Source organism: Xyrauchen texanus, chromosome 25, assembly GCF_025860055.1.
Source record: "Xyrauchen texanus isolate HMW12.3.18 chromosome 25, RBS_HiC_50CHRs, whole genome shotgun sequence".
NCBI lineage: Eukaryota > Metazoa > Chordata > Actinopteri > Cypriniformes > Catostomidae > Xyrauchen > Xyrauchen texanus.
Genome location: NC_068300.1, coordinates 39,431,415 through 39,445,959, shown reverse-complemented (window position 1 = coordinate 39,445,959; position 14,545 = coordinate 39,431,415). Strand labels below are relative to the sequence as shown.

Here is a 14,545-nt window from a genome sequence, read left to right as displayed (position 1 = left end):
CATCCTCATGCCATTCCAGACTTTCTTCTCATGTGGGTGTGAAGCAGATCAATATATAAGTCCTTCTTTACTATAAATCTCCACTTTCACTTCCACATTTTCTTCTGTTGTTTTAGGCAATTCACATTCTTTGTGCATATTGCCACCTATTGTCAAAAAGGAGAACTTATAGCAAAAAAGGACTTAAAGGTGCACTCAGTTAGTTTTTGTTGACGTTGTCTTGGACTTACACTGACACTTAGTGGTGTGGATGCAGCATCATTCAAACGCAATAGATTTCAGTTATGGATGTCATTGTAGAAATTAACTGTTCACAGCCAGCCATGATGAATTAAATCCCTAAATGAAAGTGTCCAATAACAGGGCAGTTACTGAGATTAAGCGAGTAGGGTTCAGCCGGTCATGTGATCCTAACATGGCAGCCCACATGAGGGGACCCTCTACATGTTGAATAAAACTGATTTATAAGAAAACTGAAATGACTGCAGGCTTCACATCATGTAAGTTGTCATGATTTTATATGAATGTTTCATAATAACAATTAATTTCTGTTGAAGTAAAACTTTTTAAATGAGAAAAAATTATGGAGTGCAGCTTTAAATATTGATCTGTTTCTTACCCACATTTATCATATCGCTGCTGAAGACATGGATTTTACAACTGGAATCGTATGGATTACTTTTATGCTGCCTTTATGTGCTTTTTAAACTTCAAAGTTCTGTCAACCATTCACTTGTATTGTATGGACCTACAGAGCTGAAATATTCTTCTAAAAATCTTCGTTTGCGTTCAGCAGAAGAAAGAAAGTCATACACATCTGGGATGGCATGAGGGGGAGTAAATGATGAGAGAATTTTCATTTATAGGTCAACTATTCCTTTAAATAAAGCCACAAAGGCCTCTCGTATAATAAGACTGAAACCTAAAGACAGAAGTGGAAGGTGCAAGATGCTCTTTTCTGGACGTGCACTTGAAATGCTAAATCTATACACTCCATAGTATAACAACTAAATATATAGTAATACACTAATTTGGTTGAAAACATTCAAATCTAAAAGTATGTTTTCCTATGCAGCAAGCAGTTTGGAAGAGAACGTAAAACATTTCAGCTCTCAAGTAATGATATGATTGCAGAAATTACAACGCGTTAGCGATCGGTTGCGTATTTTCCTCACATCCTTGAAATAGGCGTCATCGTTCGCGGTGGTTTCTTGTCGTTGGGTCTCAGCATGTGAATGACAGCTCCGGGCTGAACCATCCCCCACCGGCGGAGAATGTTTGAGCACATCGCTGCGTACATCGTGATCCGGTGGATGCGGAGGGACACGGGCGCGGGGTCACCTTCTATCACTGCAAAAGAGGAAACCGCACAGCGGTGATACGTCATTTTCGGTAAGAAAACAATAATAATTTCATGACAAGGCTTATGGTGAATATATATATATATTATTTTTTGCCGTACATATTTTAAACACGTTTCATTGCTCTAGGTAAAAGTGCTGCTGTTCGACAATCTCTTTCTCTTTTTATCGTGAGGTTATTTATCCACCGAGTATACAGCAGATATGTTTGAAATGAAAACGTCACGCCGTAATAGAAATATCAGATTAAATAGCGTAAATGAATCATTTTAAGCGAAAGACCAGAGCAAGGCCATGCAGTGGGATCCAGATTGGCGAATATCTATCAGTTTAAACACTAGAAACATGAAATCCGCAATGCTATGAGGGTTTTGTTCGATATGAGTAACACTTTTGATTCAAGATCACTCAAGGGTTACTGGTTGGCGTTGTTTGCTCTAATGAAGATCTCGAGGAGTGATAAACAAACCAAAAGGCATCGCTAAGAGGAAAACAAAACATTAGCGTACGTCAAAAATAACGATAGAAATATTATTGTGCGTACGTGAGGATTTTACCGAAGGGTTTATTAAAAAGCATCGAGCACGTTGATGGAAAATATAACTAGTGAGATCCAATGAAGGCATCCCGACTGGTCGTTACATAACAGAGAGCAACAAAACACTTGACAGTCATCGATGAAGAAAAGCATTCTCCTTCTGCGAAAATATGAACCTTTCGTGTCAGAAACGTATCTCCAGTTGAGATATTCACTACATAGCTATATGATATCAATACTTTATGTTTTCATTTTGTATTTATTTTTCTAGGATGTTGTTTTCTTCGGCATCCTTGACTTGATTCATAATAAATGAAAAGCTTTGTTTTTACACGTGACCCTTATCAATAAAATAGCATTTAGTTCATTCATCCAAGACCGTGACAACGCTTCTTGTGTATATCGTTTAGTCGCTAGAGAGAGCAGATATCAGACTTTGATTGACTTGAGGATTTGACGCGCCCCCTTGCGTCATCCAGTGCATGTTTATACAGATCATCTTTTTGTAGCCAGTCATTTATTTCATTCTTTCAGATGGTCACACGAGGTCTTTCAGGCAGTGACCTCTTTGTTCATGTTAAAGACTGTGCTCTTTATGCTGTTTGGTAAACTAGAAAGAAAGATAGAAAGAAAGAAAGAAAGAAAGGGTGGAAACATCATATTCATAGTGTGATGCAAGCAAGAATGTAGATCTGCAAACTGACTTGATGTAAATGAGCGATTTACATATAGAAGAAATATTAACTTACTGTAACACATTTACTTAGCTGTAAATGTGTTAATAGAGTCGTATTTGAGCGTGAGTATTTTAACAGTTACTGATTCGCCCCATTCACTTCCAAACTAGAATAGTGAATCTTGTAGTTTTACAGAGTATATTTGCATTTATGTGGAAAGAGGGAGCATTTTATTATTTACTGCAGTCTTATTTACTGCATATTTGGAGTTATCTGGCAGTGTGAGGTGTTTTTTTGGTTGCCTAGATAAATGTCCATTTGCTTTGCTGGATCTGTTGGCTGGCTGTTCTAGTATATTTGTGTTATTCAGTCTGCTGTAGTGCTGGGAACTGTCCAGGGTGCTGAAACCAGATGCATGCTCTTTTTATGATCTTTAATAGTAATACTCTATCTGTCTGTCTGTCTGTCTGTCTGTCTGTCTGAAATGATTTGTGAAATAAGTTAGCGCTCTTGCATCGCTTTGTATTAAAATGGCAATAACACAAAACAACACAACAGAACACTTGGGAAATAATAATTTTTCATTTAGCATTTCATTATGTTTTGTGAATAGAGTTGCGTGAACAGGCAGCCATGTGGGCAGAGATAAAGAGGTCATAAAAGCAAACAATGACTGAATAGGTCTGATATTTGATCTTTCCTCACTCAGTTTCTTTAATCATTATTTGAAAGATGGACTATTGAATGAATGCGTCAAGAAGAAAGAAGCTAAAGAAGGGTGCAAAGCTTTCCGAATATAATTTTTTTTTTCAGCTTACAGTATGTCCGCTCATTTTTTAACAAAATGAGGAGGGAGAAATATCTGCAGGGCCTCTGTAATTTGTTTCGGTTATTTCTGTGATGCCTTAGAGTGGCTAAATGAACTTATTTGAGCTTCAGTCCCTTTGGAGTAACCCAAGGTTAAGTGTCTTGCTAAGGGCACGATGTCTCATCTCTTATGGGGATTGAGTCAGTAACTGCTGTTTGCCAGCCCTGAGCTTTAACCACCCCCAGTGGGTACAGTGAAACGAAATACTTGTTAGGGCTGCACGATTTGGGGAAAATGTCATATTGCGATTATTGAGGTTAATATTGGGATATGTGATTGCGATATAATAAACAAATGGTAACGTGAGTCAACTTGCTTGGTTATCAAGGAAAATGCACAAATAGATACTGATAATGCTGAAATGTGTATTTTTCAACTCAAACATACAAACTAGCAACAACAACAACTACACTCACCTAAAGGATTATTAGGAACACCATACTAATACTGTGTTTGACCCCCTTTCGCCTTCAGAACTGCCTTAATTCTACGTGGCATTGATTCAACAAGGTGCTGAAAGCATTCTTTAGAAATGTTGGCCCATATTGATAGGATAGCATCTTGCAGTTGATGGAGATTTGTGGGATGCACATCCAGGGCATGAAGCTCCCGTTCCACCACATCCCAAAGATGCTCTATTGGGTTGAGATCTGGTGACTGTGGGGGCCATTTTAGTACAGTGAACTCATTGTCATGTTCAAGAAACCAATTTGAAATGATTCGAGCTTTGTGACATGGTGCATTATCCTGCTGGAAGTAGCCATCAGAGGATGGGTACATGGTGGCCATAAAGGGATGTACATGGTCAGAAACAATGCTCAGGTAGGCCGTGGCATTTAAATGATGCCCAATTGGCACTAAGGGCCTAAAGTGTGCCAAGAAAACATCCCCCACACCATTACACCACCACCACCAGCCTGCACAGTGGTAACAAGGCATGATGGATCCATGTTCTCATTCTGTTTACGCCAAATTCTGACTCTACCATCTGAATGTCTCAACAGAAATCGAGACTCATCAGACCAGGCAACATTTTTCCAGTCTTCAACTGTCCAATTTTGGTGAGCTCTTGCAAATTGTAGCCTCTTTTTCCTATTTGTAGTGGAGATGAGTGGTACCCGGTGGGGTCTTCTGCTGTTGTAGCCCATCCGCCTCAAGGTTGTGCGTGTTGTGGCTTCACAAATGCTTTGCTGCATACCTCGGTTGTAACGAGTGGTTATTTCAGGCAAAGTTGCTCTTCTATCAGCTTGAATCAGTCGGCCCATTCTCCTCTGACCTCTAGCATCAACAAGGCATTTTCAGCCCACAGGACTGCCGCATACTGGATGTTTTTTCCTTTTCACACCATTCTTTGTAAACCCTAGAAATGGTTGTGCGTGAAAATCCCAGTAACTGAGCAGATTGTGAAATACTCAGACCGGCCCGTCTGGCACCAACAACCATGCCACGCTCAAAATTGCTTAAATCACCTTTCTTTCCCATTCTGACATTCAGTTTGGAGTTCAGGAGATTGTCTTGACCAGGACCACACCCCTAAATGCATTGAAGCAACTGCCATGTGATTGGTTGATTAGATAATTGCATTAATGAGAAATTGAACAGGTGTTCCTAATAATCCTTTAGGTGAGTGTATAAATGCAGTGTTTTCAAATTCAAATGATATTTTTACTAAATTAAATAATATCTTTGCATTACTGCAAACTTGTTATTTTCTCAATATTACACCTAAATAAAATAGAACAATAAATAAGAACATATACATTTTCATGAAATTAAGATTGTTCAAACAAACAGGGACATTTAAGCAGGATGTAAAATGTACTTTCTATAAACTCTTTTGAGAAGTAAACTGTGTAAGGTATGGCGGAGGATCAGTGGCCTTAACAGATTCCCGAACAAACAAGAACTTACTGTTAAAAACCCCCCTAATTACTGAAATAGCGCCAACCAGCCTCCACAAGCACAATAAATGTATTGACAAAGAGACAATGAACTATTGACAGAGAACCGCATGTGACATCCGCATGCTCACCACGTGCTTATCGTGTGGACAGGAAGGGGGAAACTTTGAACGTAAAAATGTGTGTGTGTGTGTGTGTTTTTCAGTTAAACACACAACTGCATATTGCTAATGAAATTCGTGTAATCCCTGTATGTTGTGTATTTCTGAGGTATATCAAACTCGTTAGAACTGTTTCGTTGTGTGTTTTAAACTCTGAGGCCTCATATTTAATAGCCTCAGTGTATATTCCCTTATTAAGTGTACTAAATATACCTTTCTTGGTATCAAATTAAACCTTACGATTTGTCCGAGCTGAATTCGAATATAAGATCTCTGTAGAATGATATTACGCGATGTTTTACTATCTTTTGAGTCATTCAGCCCAAAATCTCTTACTGTCATAAACATGCAAATGAGCTTTGACAAAGGAACTCTCTCATGCCCAGAGTAAGGGAGACTTTTACGACCTCCAAAGGAATGTTCAGAGAAGTGCTGACCCTCCCTTCATTCTCTTACTGAGAAAGAGAAATGAACCCTGTTAATCCTATATATATATTCTATATATCCATGTGATAAATATTGACATGTATCTAATGTGCCATCTCACATTTTCCCTTAAATGTGCTTGATCTATGTTTTCTTGCAAACTAATGGGTTAATGTTTCAGACTTTGCATACTATGGTTAACCAAAATCATATGTGTGGCATATTTGGTCTCTATAACTTGGTATTTTGAAGATTGAAATGACTGTGTACATGATATGTCGATAACAACAACATATTAGTATTAAAAGTATATTTCCTATTTTCTTTCTTGCACATGCAATGGGCAATTTTACAACAAAGAGCAATAAACCAAATTCCCGCCTAGAACTCAAACCCTTCTTATTGGTCGAGCCAATGAGAGGTGGGACCTGTTTCCCGAGGGTATAAAATTGCTGCGCCCACTTCCTCTCATTCTCTTCTTAGCTCTTCCTCGCTCACTCTTAGCCCTCTCTCTTGTCGCTTATTTCTGCCTCTCTGGTCCTCTGAGCCTTGTGCTCTCTCACTCTCTCGCTGAATCATGCCAAACTAGAAGGCCCCAAGGACTCCCAAGCGTGTGCCAGGCTACGTACGGCCTTGTCTCTGATTCTCACTGGTTCTCTCTCTCATCAAGACAACATCAAAGATCAACTGGAGCCTCAACAAATTGCATCAGGACAGTTTAATTCAAATGGGACATGCAAGTATCAAACTTAGTCTCATTATTTGATACATTAAGTATCCTTAACCCCTTTCTAAAAAGGGCGTGTCAGAACTAATATGATGGTTTGCTCAGGCTGTTGATCTGCTGAACTTCAAACAATGCTATAACTTCTTGCCTTCCTGTATTCTGCTTCAGCCCTCTTTCCCTTGGTAAACTGTATGAATGTATGTATATGTATGTTAGAGTAGTTTAAATGTTTAGTCTAGTTAATAAAGTCTTGTTCATGTCACATGTAAAGTTGTCTGTGTCTCAAGCTCATATCTAAAGTCACTAATCATAGATTTTGACTACTTGCTCTTAATACTTAGTAAGAAAGACATTTCCCTTGCCCCGAAATGTACATTTCTATTAAATAATTAATTAATAACCAAAATTGAGTGTTCACGGGATGAACCGAGTATTTGGTTGTAATGTTAATGTAGCTACATCAAGTTAACCCGATTAACTGATCCAAATATTCATAATTGATTATAACAAGTTATGATTGATTATTAATATTTCATAGAGCTGATTCGCTACCTAATGGTGGAAGAATATAGAGCTGATTCGCTACATAATGGTGGAGAATGATGCGGGCATGATTAAACAAAGGTTATGAGCTTTAACCACTGTCAACTTAAAAGTGTGCATTGAATAATTCCGGTCAGAATAGGACATGACATGCGAAACGGCATTTGCTTCACTAGTTGCTGGCTTGTTTGGATGCGGATAAGGTGATGGCTTGAATTGACATCTCTACTGTAATTGAAAGAGTCTTAACACATTTAAGCATATTTTCAAAAGGTATCAGTGTACTGAGTAATATGATTTTAGCGAAGAAACCCTAATTTCAGTATTAAAGTGTAAGTCTGTTTTGATGAAGGAATCTCAGCTCAGCGGCATGTAAACTGTACCAGAATTGATTGCTTAACCTGTTTCTGAGGAAGAAATCTTAGTACAGTGTTATATAAATGTAGATTTGGGCGATGCTCCCCTTTTCACAGTATAAAGGCCTTACAAATTATAGTTAGATTGATGTCCTTCATCTAAACTTTATCTGTGCATCTAAAAGGCTTAGCTTCCTGGTGATCAAAACTGTGTTTCACTCACTGAAACTCTGAAATGCATTGGTTCCCATGACAACGACTTGTCACAGGAAGTGCTCACTCCAGATAGCACATGTGTTTCCTTCCGACGCCATTTTGTAAACAAACCAGCCTAGGTGGCTAAGCTAACCCAACTTAGCAGCCCCTTAGCTTAGGCTAAGCTAACTAATAGCTTCAACAGTTAGCTGCTAGCATAATTTACATGAAGCCTTTATCTACAGCTTGTGTGCATGCAGAGTGAAGTGATCTAAACCATTTTCCTTTAACCCCATTTCTGGTTTCTTAATTTTCACTTTCTCTTTCCTTAACTTTAATTCTTCTCATCTAACTTCACCTGCACCTTTCAGGTGCATCCCTTACTGAACGCTGTTCAGCTAAATTTGCAGTTACTTTGTTAATTAAATCTAAAACTTAATTACATGTAAACTGTTTAGATGGAGAATAATTTTTATAGTTATTGGGAACTTTCAATGGCACGTTGACTAAACTTTATAGAGGGACAAACACATTGTGTGGTCTTGAACATGCAACAGCTGTAACCAACTATAGAATGATGTCCAAAGCAAATCTAATTGTTAATCATAAGTGCTATTGATTATTGCCAATACAAGGTTATTCTGCTATTTTAATCACTTCTTCAAGTCTTTTTATTTATTTTTACTAATAATAGAAGTCAGCTATTAATTTTCCCATTTAACCCTCTTGGTCTAGTGTGGTTTTATTTCCCCATAAAACTGCAAAAGTAACTAGACATACTTTTCTTCTCGATTTTGTGTTTATTTGCAACAAGTAGCTTAAATTTTATGAGCCAGCTACACTAGTAATCTAGACGATTTCTATGGCATAATTTTGAGCACCACTAATAGACTCAATCTAATAGGAAAGCTCTTTTCTTCCTCTTTCTTTCTCCTCTTCGTGTGTTCAAAGATCAAGCCTGTTGTATGCTATCAGTAAGTGCTGATAAATAATTTGACCCAAAGAAACATCTTAAGTCATTTATTAAATCTAGGCTTACGCTCTTTTAGCAAAGCCACTCAGATCCACACAAATCTGAGCATCCTGCTATTTGCAGCTAAGATAGTAATAATCAGGAACACATTTCAATTGTTAACCACACCTAGCAAAACCTAGCTGTACATTATACACCTTGCTGTCTCACTTTGCCTTTAGCTCCAAATTCTGTTTGATCTTGCATTAGTCTCTTGCCCTTACTCTCACCAGAAGTGTGCCAAAATGTTGCAGATGCTCAGCCTAACTGCCCAGATGGCAGGCCAAAAGGACTGGCTAGGTGTTTTGAGGAACACCCTTTTATCCATGACTGCTGACGACCTTCAGCAACAGAACAAAAAGCAACTGGAAAACGAGGGAAAAGAACTAATGACAGACGACTCAAACCAGAGGTACGAGCACAAATATCTGACTGAGTTTATCGTCCTGGCCCACAACCTCACAGGTTTGAAACAGGAGGTAAACAACCTCAAACGCCAGATCACTGAGTCCCAAACGGAGCTGACACATGCTAAAAACCGCATAGACCAGCTAGAGATGGAGGCTCAGGACAGACACAAGGACCCTGGCAGAAGGGAGTCACAGGAGGTAATCCACAGACTTCAAACGGCTCTGACAGCTGCTAAACAACAAGAGCAGTTGGAAAAGACAGCTAGAGAGCACCTGGAAAAGGTACTTTTTCACAAAGATTCACTGTTAAAAACAGCAAATTCTGAACTCTTGGACAAAGATGCCAGAATCATGGCCTGTGAAGGTCAACTGAATGTGTCCAGAGCTGAAGTTAAAGTGCTGACTCAGCAGCTGGACAACACCAAAGATGAACTTGACATGGTCCAACGAGAACTGAGACACTCTTACCTGCTGCAAAAGGAACCACAGCAGGAGAGACATCTCACTCCCCACTTGCAATCAGCAGAGAAACCTCCCCAGCCAAGCACAGATTTACAAAGGGGAGACAAACCCCTCTGCTTAACACGTCATCGGACAGTTTCCTGAAAGCTTCCGCAGCCGTGAAGGAAAAGGATTGATTCAGACGAATCTTGAAACGACACGTGTAGCGACACTCAAAGACCTCAACCGAATGGCCAGACATATCCCTGCATTTACACCAGAGCTTGCAGGAGACCACGACGTCCACGCTTACCTGCGAGACATTGACTTTCACCTGCAGTCTTTGATGAGTGTGAACCATCAAGATAGACTCCATCTGATCTGGATCACGTCCAGCCCAGAGTTGCGACGCTTTCTGGCTCGACAGCCAGAAAACATCCAGTCTAACTACCAGCAGCTGAAACAAGCCATCATAAGGGAATTCTCAGAGTCTAACAACGGACTGATCGCTGCCCTAGACACCAAACAGGGTCGGCATGAAACTCCCTATGTTTACTACCACAGACTCAGACGAGCTTACTTCGGAGCTCGCAACATACCTGGGATGGAGGAGGACGCCAGCTTCAAGAGCCTTTTCCTCCGAAACCTCCATCCTATGGTAAGTCACCATTTAGGCATTATGGCCTGCCCCCACACAATGCCTATCCAACAACTGCGTGACCTGACACAGAAGGCCTTTAACAAACACAAGGCCTCACCCAGCAAACACCACAGGACGTCCCACAGCAGTCTACAACAACATCCTCCTGTACACCTTTCAAACAGGTGCCAAACAGAGGCTGCACAAAGACAGCTAGAAACGCCTGTTACTGAGTTACAAGAGCTGCTAGCACTAGCAAAAGAGCTCCTGGAACAGAACTCCCCTGAGGAGTACTGGGAAGAACAAACCTCTGACTCTTGCCCAACACCACTCAGGCAAGCTCAAGTCAGCACTGCTGCCAGAGCAGAGTAACACTGCAGACTTCAGACACCTGGTGACTGGGTGCCGAACCAAGGGCGAACGGCCACCTGCTGCCCTTTTGCTACCAGTACTAGGTCAGTCTGAAACTCTCTCCACACTACACAATGCCCATAACCACTCCCTGCAGCCGCAAAACAAGCACCTGCCTCAAATGAACTGACTTCATAATGACAGGTGACACACTGTCAAGGCACCTGCTACCTCTGCACCTGCTGCAGAGACCTGGATGTGGCTACTGTCTACATCACCCACTGTGGAACAACCACCTGCTACAAAACCCTCATGATTCACCTGCCATCCGCCATTGTGATGATTGTCGTCCGATGATGTCTCCAACAGGGACACCACCTGGCGAAAAAGGGGGACTGTAAGGTATGGCGGAGGATCAGTGGCCTTAACAGATTCCCGAACAAACAAAAACTTACTGTTAAAAACCCCCCTAATTACTGAAATAGCGCCAACCAGCCTCCACAAGCACAATAAATGTATTGACAAAGAGACAATGAACTATTGACAGAGAACCGCATGTGACATCCGCATGCTCACCACGTGCTTATCGTGTGGACAGGAAGGGGGAAACTTTGAACGTAAAAATGTGTGTGTGTGTGTGTGTGTGTTTTTCAGTTAAACACACAACTGCATATTGCTAATGAAATACGTGTAATCCCTGTATGTTGTGTATTTCTGAGGTATATCAAACTCGTTAGAACTGTTTCATTGTGTGTTTTAAACTCTGAGGCCTCATATTTAATAGCCTCAGTGTATATTCCCTTATTAAGTGTACTAAATATACCTTTCTTGGTATCAAATTAAACCTTACGATTTGTCCGAGCTGAATTCGAATATAAGATCTCTGTAGAATGATATTACGCGATGTTTTACTATCTTTTGAGTCATTCAGCCCAAAATCTCTTACTGTCATAAACATGCAAATGAGCTTTGACAAAGGAACTCTCTCATGCCCAGAGTAAGGGAGACTTTTACGACCTCCAAAGGAATGTTCAGAGAAGTGCTGACCCTCCCTTCATTCTCTTACTGAGAAAGAGAAATGAACCCTGTTAATCCTATATATATATTCTATATATCCATGTGATAAATATTGACATGTATCTAATGTGCCATCTCACATTTTCCCTTAAATGTGCTTGATCTATGTTTTCTTGCAAACTAATGGGTTAATGTTTCAGACTTTGCGTACTATGGTTAACCAAAATCATATGTGTGGCATATTTGGTCTCTATAACTTGGTATTTTGAAGATTGAAATGACTGTGTACATGATATGTCGATAACAACAACATATTAGTATTAAAAGTATATTTCCTATTTTCTTTCTTGCACATGCAATGGGCAATTTTACAACAAAGAGCAATAAACCAAATTCCCGCCTAGAACTCAAACCCTTCTTATTGGTCGAGCCAATGAGAGGTGGGACCTGTTTCCCGAGGGTATAAAATTGCTGCGCCCACTTCCTCTCATTCTCTTCTTAGCTCTTCCTCGCTCACTCTTAGCCCTCTCTCTTGTCGCTTATTTCTGCCTCTCTGGTCCTCTGAGCCTTGTGCTCTCTCACTCTCTCGCTGAATCATGCCAAACTAGAAGGCCCCAAGGACTCCCAAGCGTGTGCCAGGCTACGTACGGCCTTGTCTCTGATTCTCACTGGTTCTCTCTCTCATCAAGACAACATCAAAGATCAACTGGAGCCTCAACAAATTGCATCAGGACAGTTTAATTCAAATGGGACATGCAAGTATCAAACTTAGTCTCATTATTTGATACATTAAGTATCCTTAACCCCTTTCTAAAAAGGGCGTGTCAGAACTAATATGATGGTTTGCTCAGGCTGTTGATCTGCTGAACTTCAAACAATGCTATAACTTCTTGCCTTCCTGTATTCTGCTTCAGCCCTCTTTCCCTTGGTAAACTGTATGAATGTATGTATATGTATGTTAGAGTAGTTTAAATGTTTAGTCTAGTTAATAAAGTCTTGTTCATGTCACATGTAAAGTTGTCTGTGTCTCAAGCTCATATCTAAAGTCACTAATCATAGATTTTGACTACTTGCTCTTAATACTTAGTAAGAAAGACATTTCCCTTGCCCCGGAAATGTACATTTCTATTAATTAATTAATTAATAACCAAAATTGAGTGTTCACGGGATGAACCGAGTATTTGGTTGTAATGTTAATGTAGCTACATCAAGTTAACCCGATTAACTGATCCAAATATTCATAATTGATTATAACAAGTTATGATTGATTATTAATATTTCATAGAGCTGATTCGCTACCTAATGGTGGAAGAATATAGAGCTGATTCGCTACAACTGGTCCACACATGCATTTGCCGTCATATAAACGCACAGGCTGACATCGCGATTGCGATATGATTAATCGTGCAGCACTAATACTTGTTGACATGCTAAGATTCTCTGATTGGTGTACTCTACCAGTTATTTACACACAATGAGCACTTTATTAGGAACACCTGTATACCTACTTATTCATGCGATTATGTAATCAGCCAGTCGTGTGGCAGCAGTGCAGTTCATAAAAGAATGCAGATACAGGTCAGGAGCTTCAGTTAATGTTCACATCAACCATTCGAATGGGGGAGAAAATGTGATCTCAGTGATTTTGACCGTGGCATGTTTGTTGGTGTCAGATGGGCTGGTTTGAGTATTTCTGTAACTGCTGATCTCCTGAGATTTTCATGTACAACAGTCTCTAGAGTTTACTCCGAATGGTGCCAAAAACAAAAAAACATCCAGTGAGCAGCAGTTCGGTGGATGGAAACGCCTTGTTGATGAGAGAGGTCAACAGAGAGTGGTCAGACTGGTTTGAGCTGACAGAAAGGTTACAGTAACTCAGATATCTGCTCTGTACAATTGTAGTGAGAAGAATATAATCTCAGAATGCACAACACGTCAAAACTTGAGAGCAGATGGGCAGCAGAAGACCACGTCAGGCCACAAGTGTTGCTCATGAAGTGCTTAGTGAGTGTACTTTGGTGTTATTGTATTGTATTTTTGTGTTCTTACTAAGGATGTCACGATAACCCGATTTCACAATTAACCGCGATTAAAATGGTCACAGTTTTAAACCGTAAGAATTTGGAAGCTACAGTTAAAAACCGGAAAAAACAACCATGTTGTCTATTTTAAGAAAATGTACTGAAATTGAGTCTTTCAGTGTGGGTCTAACTACTTGCGCCGCAAGTGTGCCCTGCCCTCTGCCTGGCTGCTCTGTGAGGCTGTTACTATGGTAACAGAGTTCACGAGGTGATTGTTTAGGTAAGGCGGGACGTGTGCAGAATGTGAACTTTCAGCACAGGTGAAACTCTCAAAATGCAAACATGGCGGAACAACGCAATCTGGAGTTGTTCGGCCGAAGAAGCAAATTAAATCAGCTATTTTGGAGCATCTAAAAAATTACACAGGAGTTGTTGAAGACACTTTTCAGATATGTTTGTGGAGGGTTTTATTGTTGCATAATAGGTCAAACTGAGAATAATCGTAAAAATCATGCAATTGTGATTTTTTTATCAGACAATAATCGTACCATCAAAAATTCACGTCGTGACATCCCTAGTTCTTACTGAGGTAAAGATGACTCCTAACATGAACAATGTTATTATACTGACAAACAGTCACCTATGAAAAGTCTATGCCTACATTGTGGTTAAACAGAGGGTTAAATCTCCAATAATATCTGCTTATTTGCTTATATCAGTGGAACATACATGCATGTGAATGGGAAATTATAGATTCAATTTGAAATGACTATGATTATTTTTACATATACAGCACTGGGATCTCTGGGACCCTAATGTAAATAATGTAAAGAATCTTAATATATTGTAACTTTATATATGAACGTTTCACATAATGGAGTTTCGACATCACCTTGCACA

The 14,545-nt window shown here is 39.8% G+C and overlaps 1 protein-coding gene across 1 annotated transcript in view; it reads left to right on the top strand.

The window, feature by feature from the left end:
* Positions 1–1,276: 1,276 nt before the first annotated feature.
* LOC127618721 (protein kinase C and casein kinase substrate in neurons protein 1-like) overlaps positions 1,277–14,545 on the top strand; it is a 73,622-nt gene continuing 60,353 nt past the window's right edge. The window contains exon 1 of the mRNA XM_052091331.1: positions 1,277–1,392. The gene's annotated coding sequence lies outside the window, so the exon portion shown is untranslated. The remainder of the gene's footprint in view (positions 1,393–14,545) is intronic.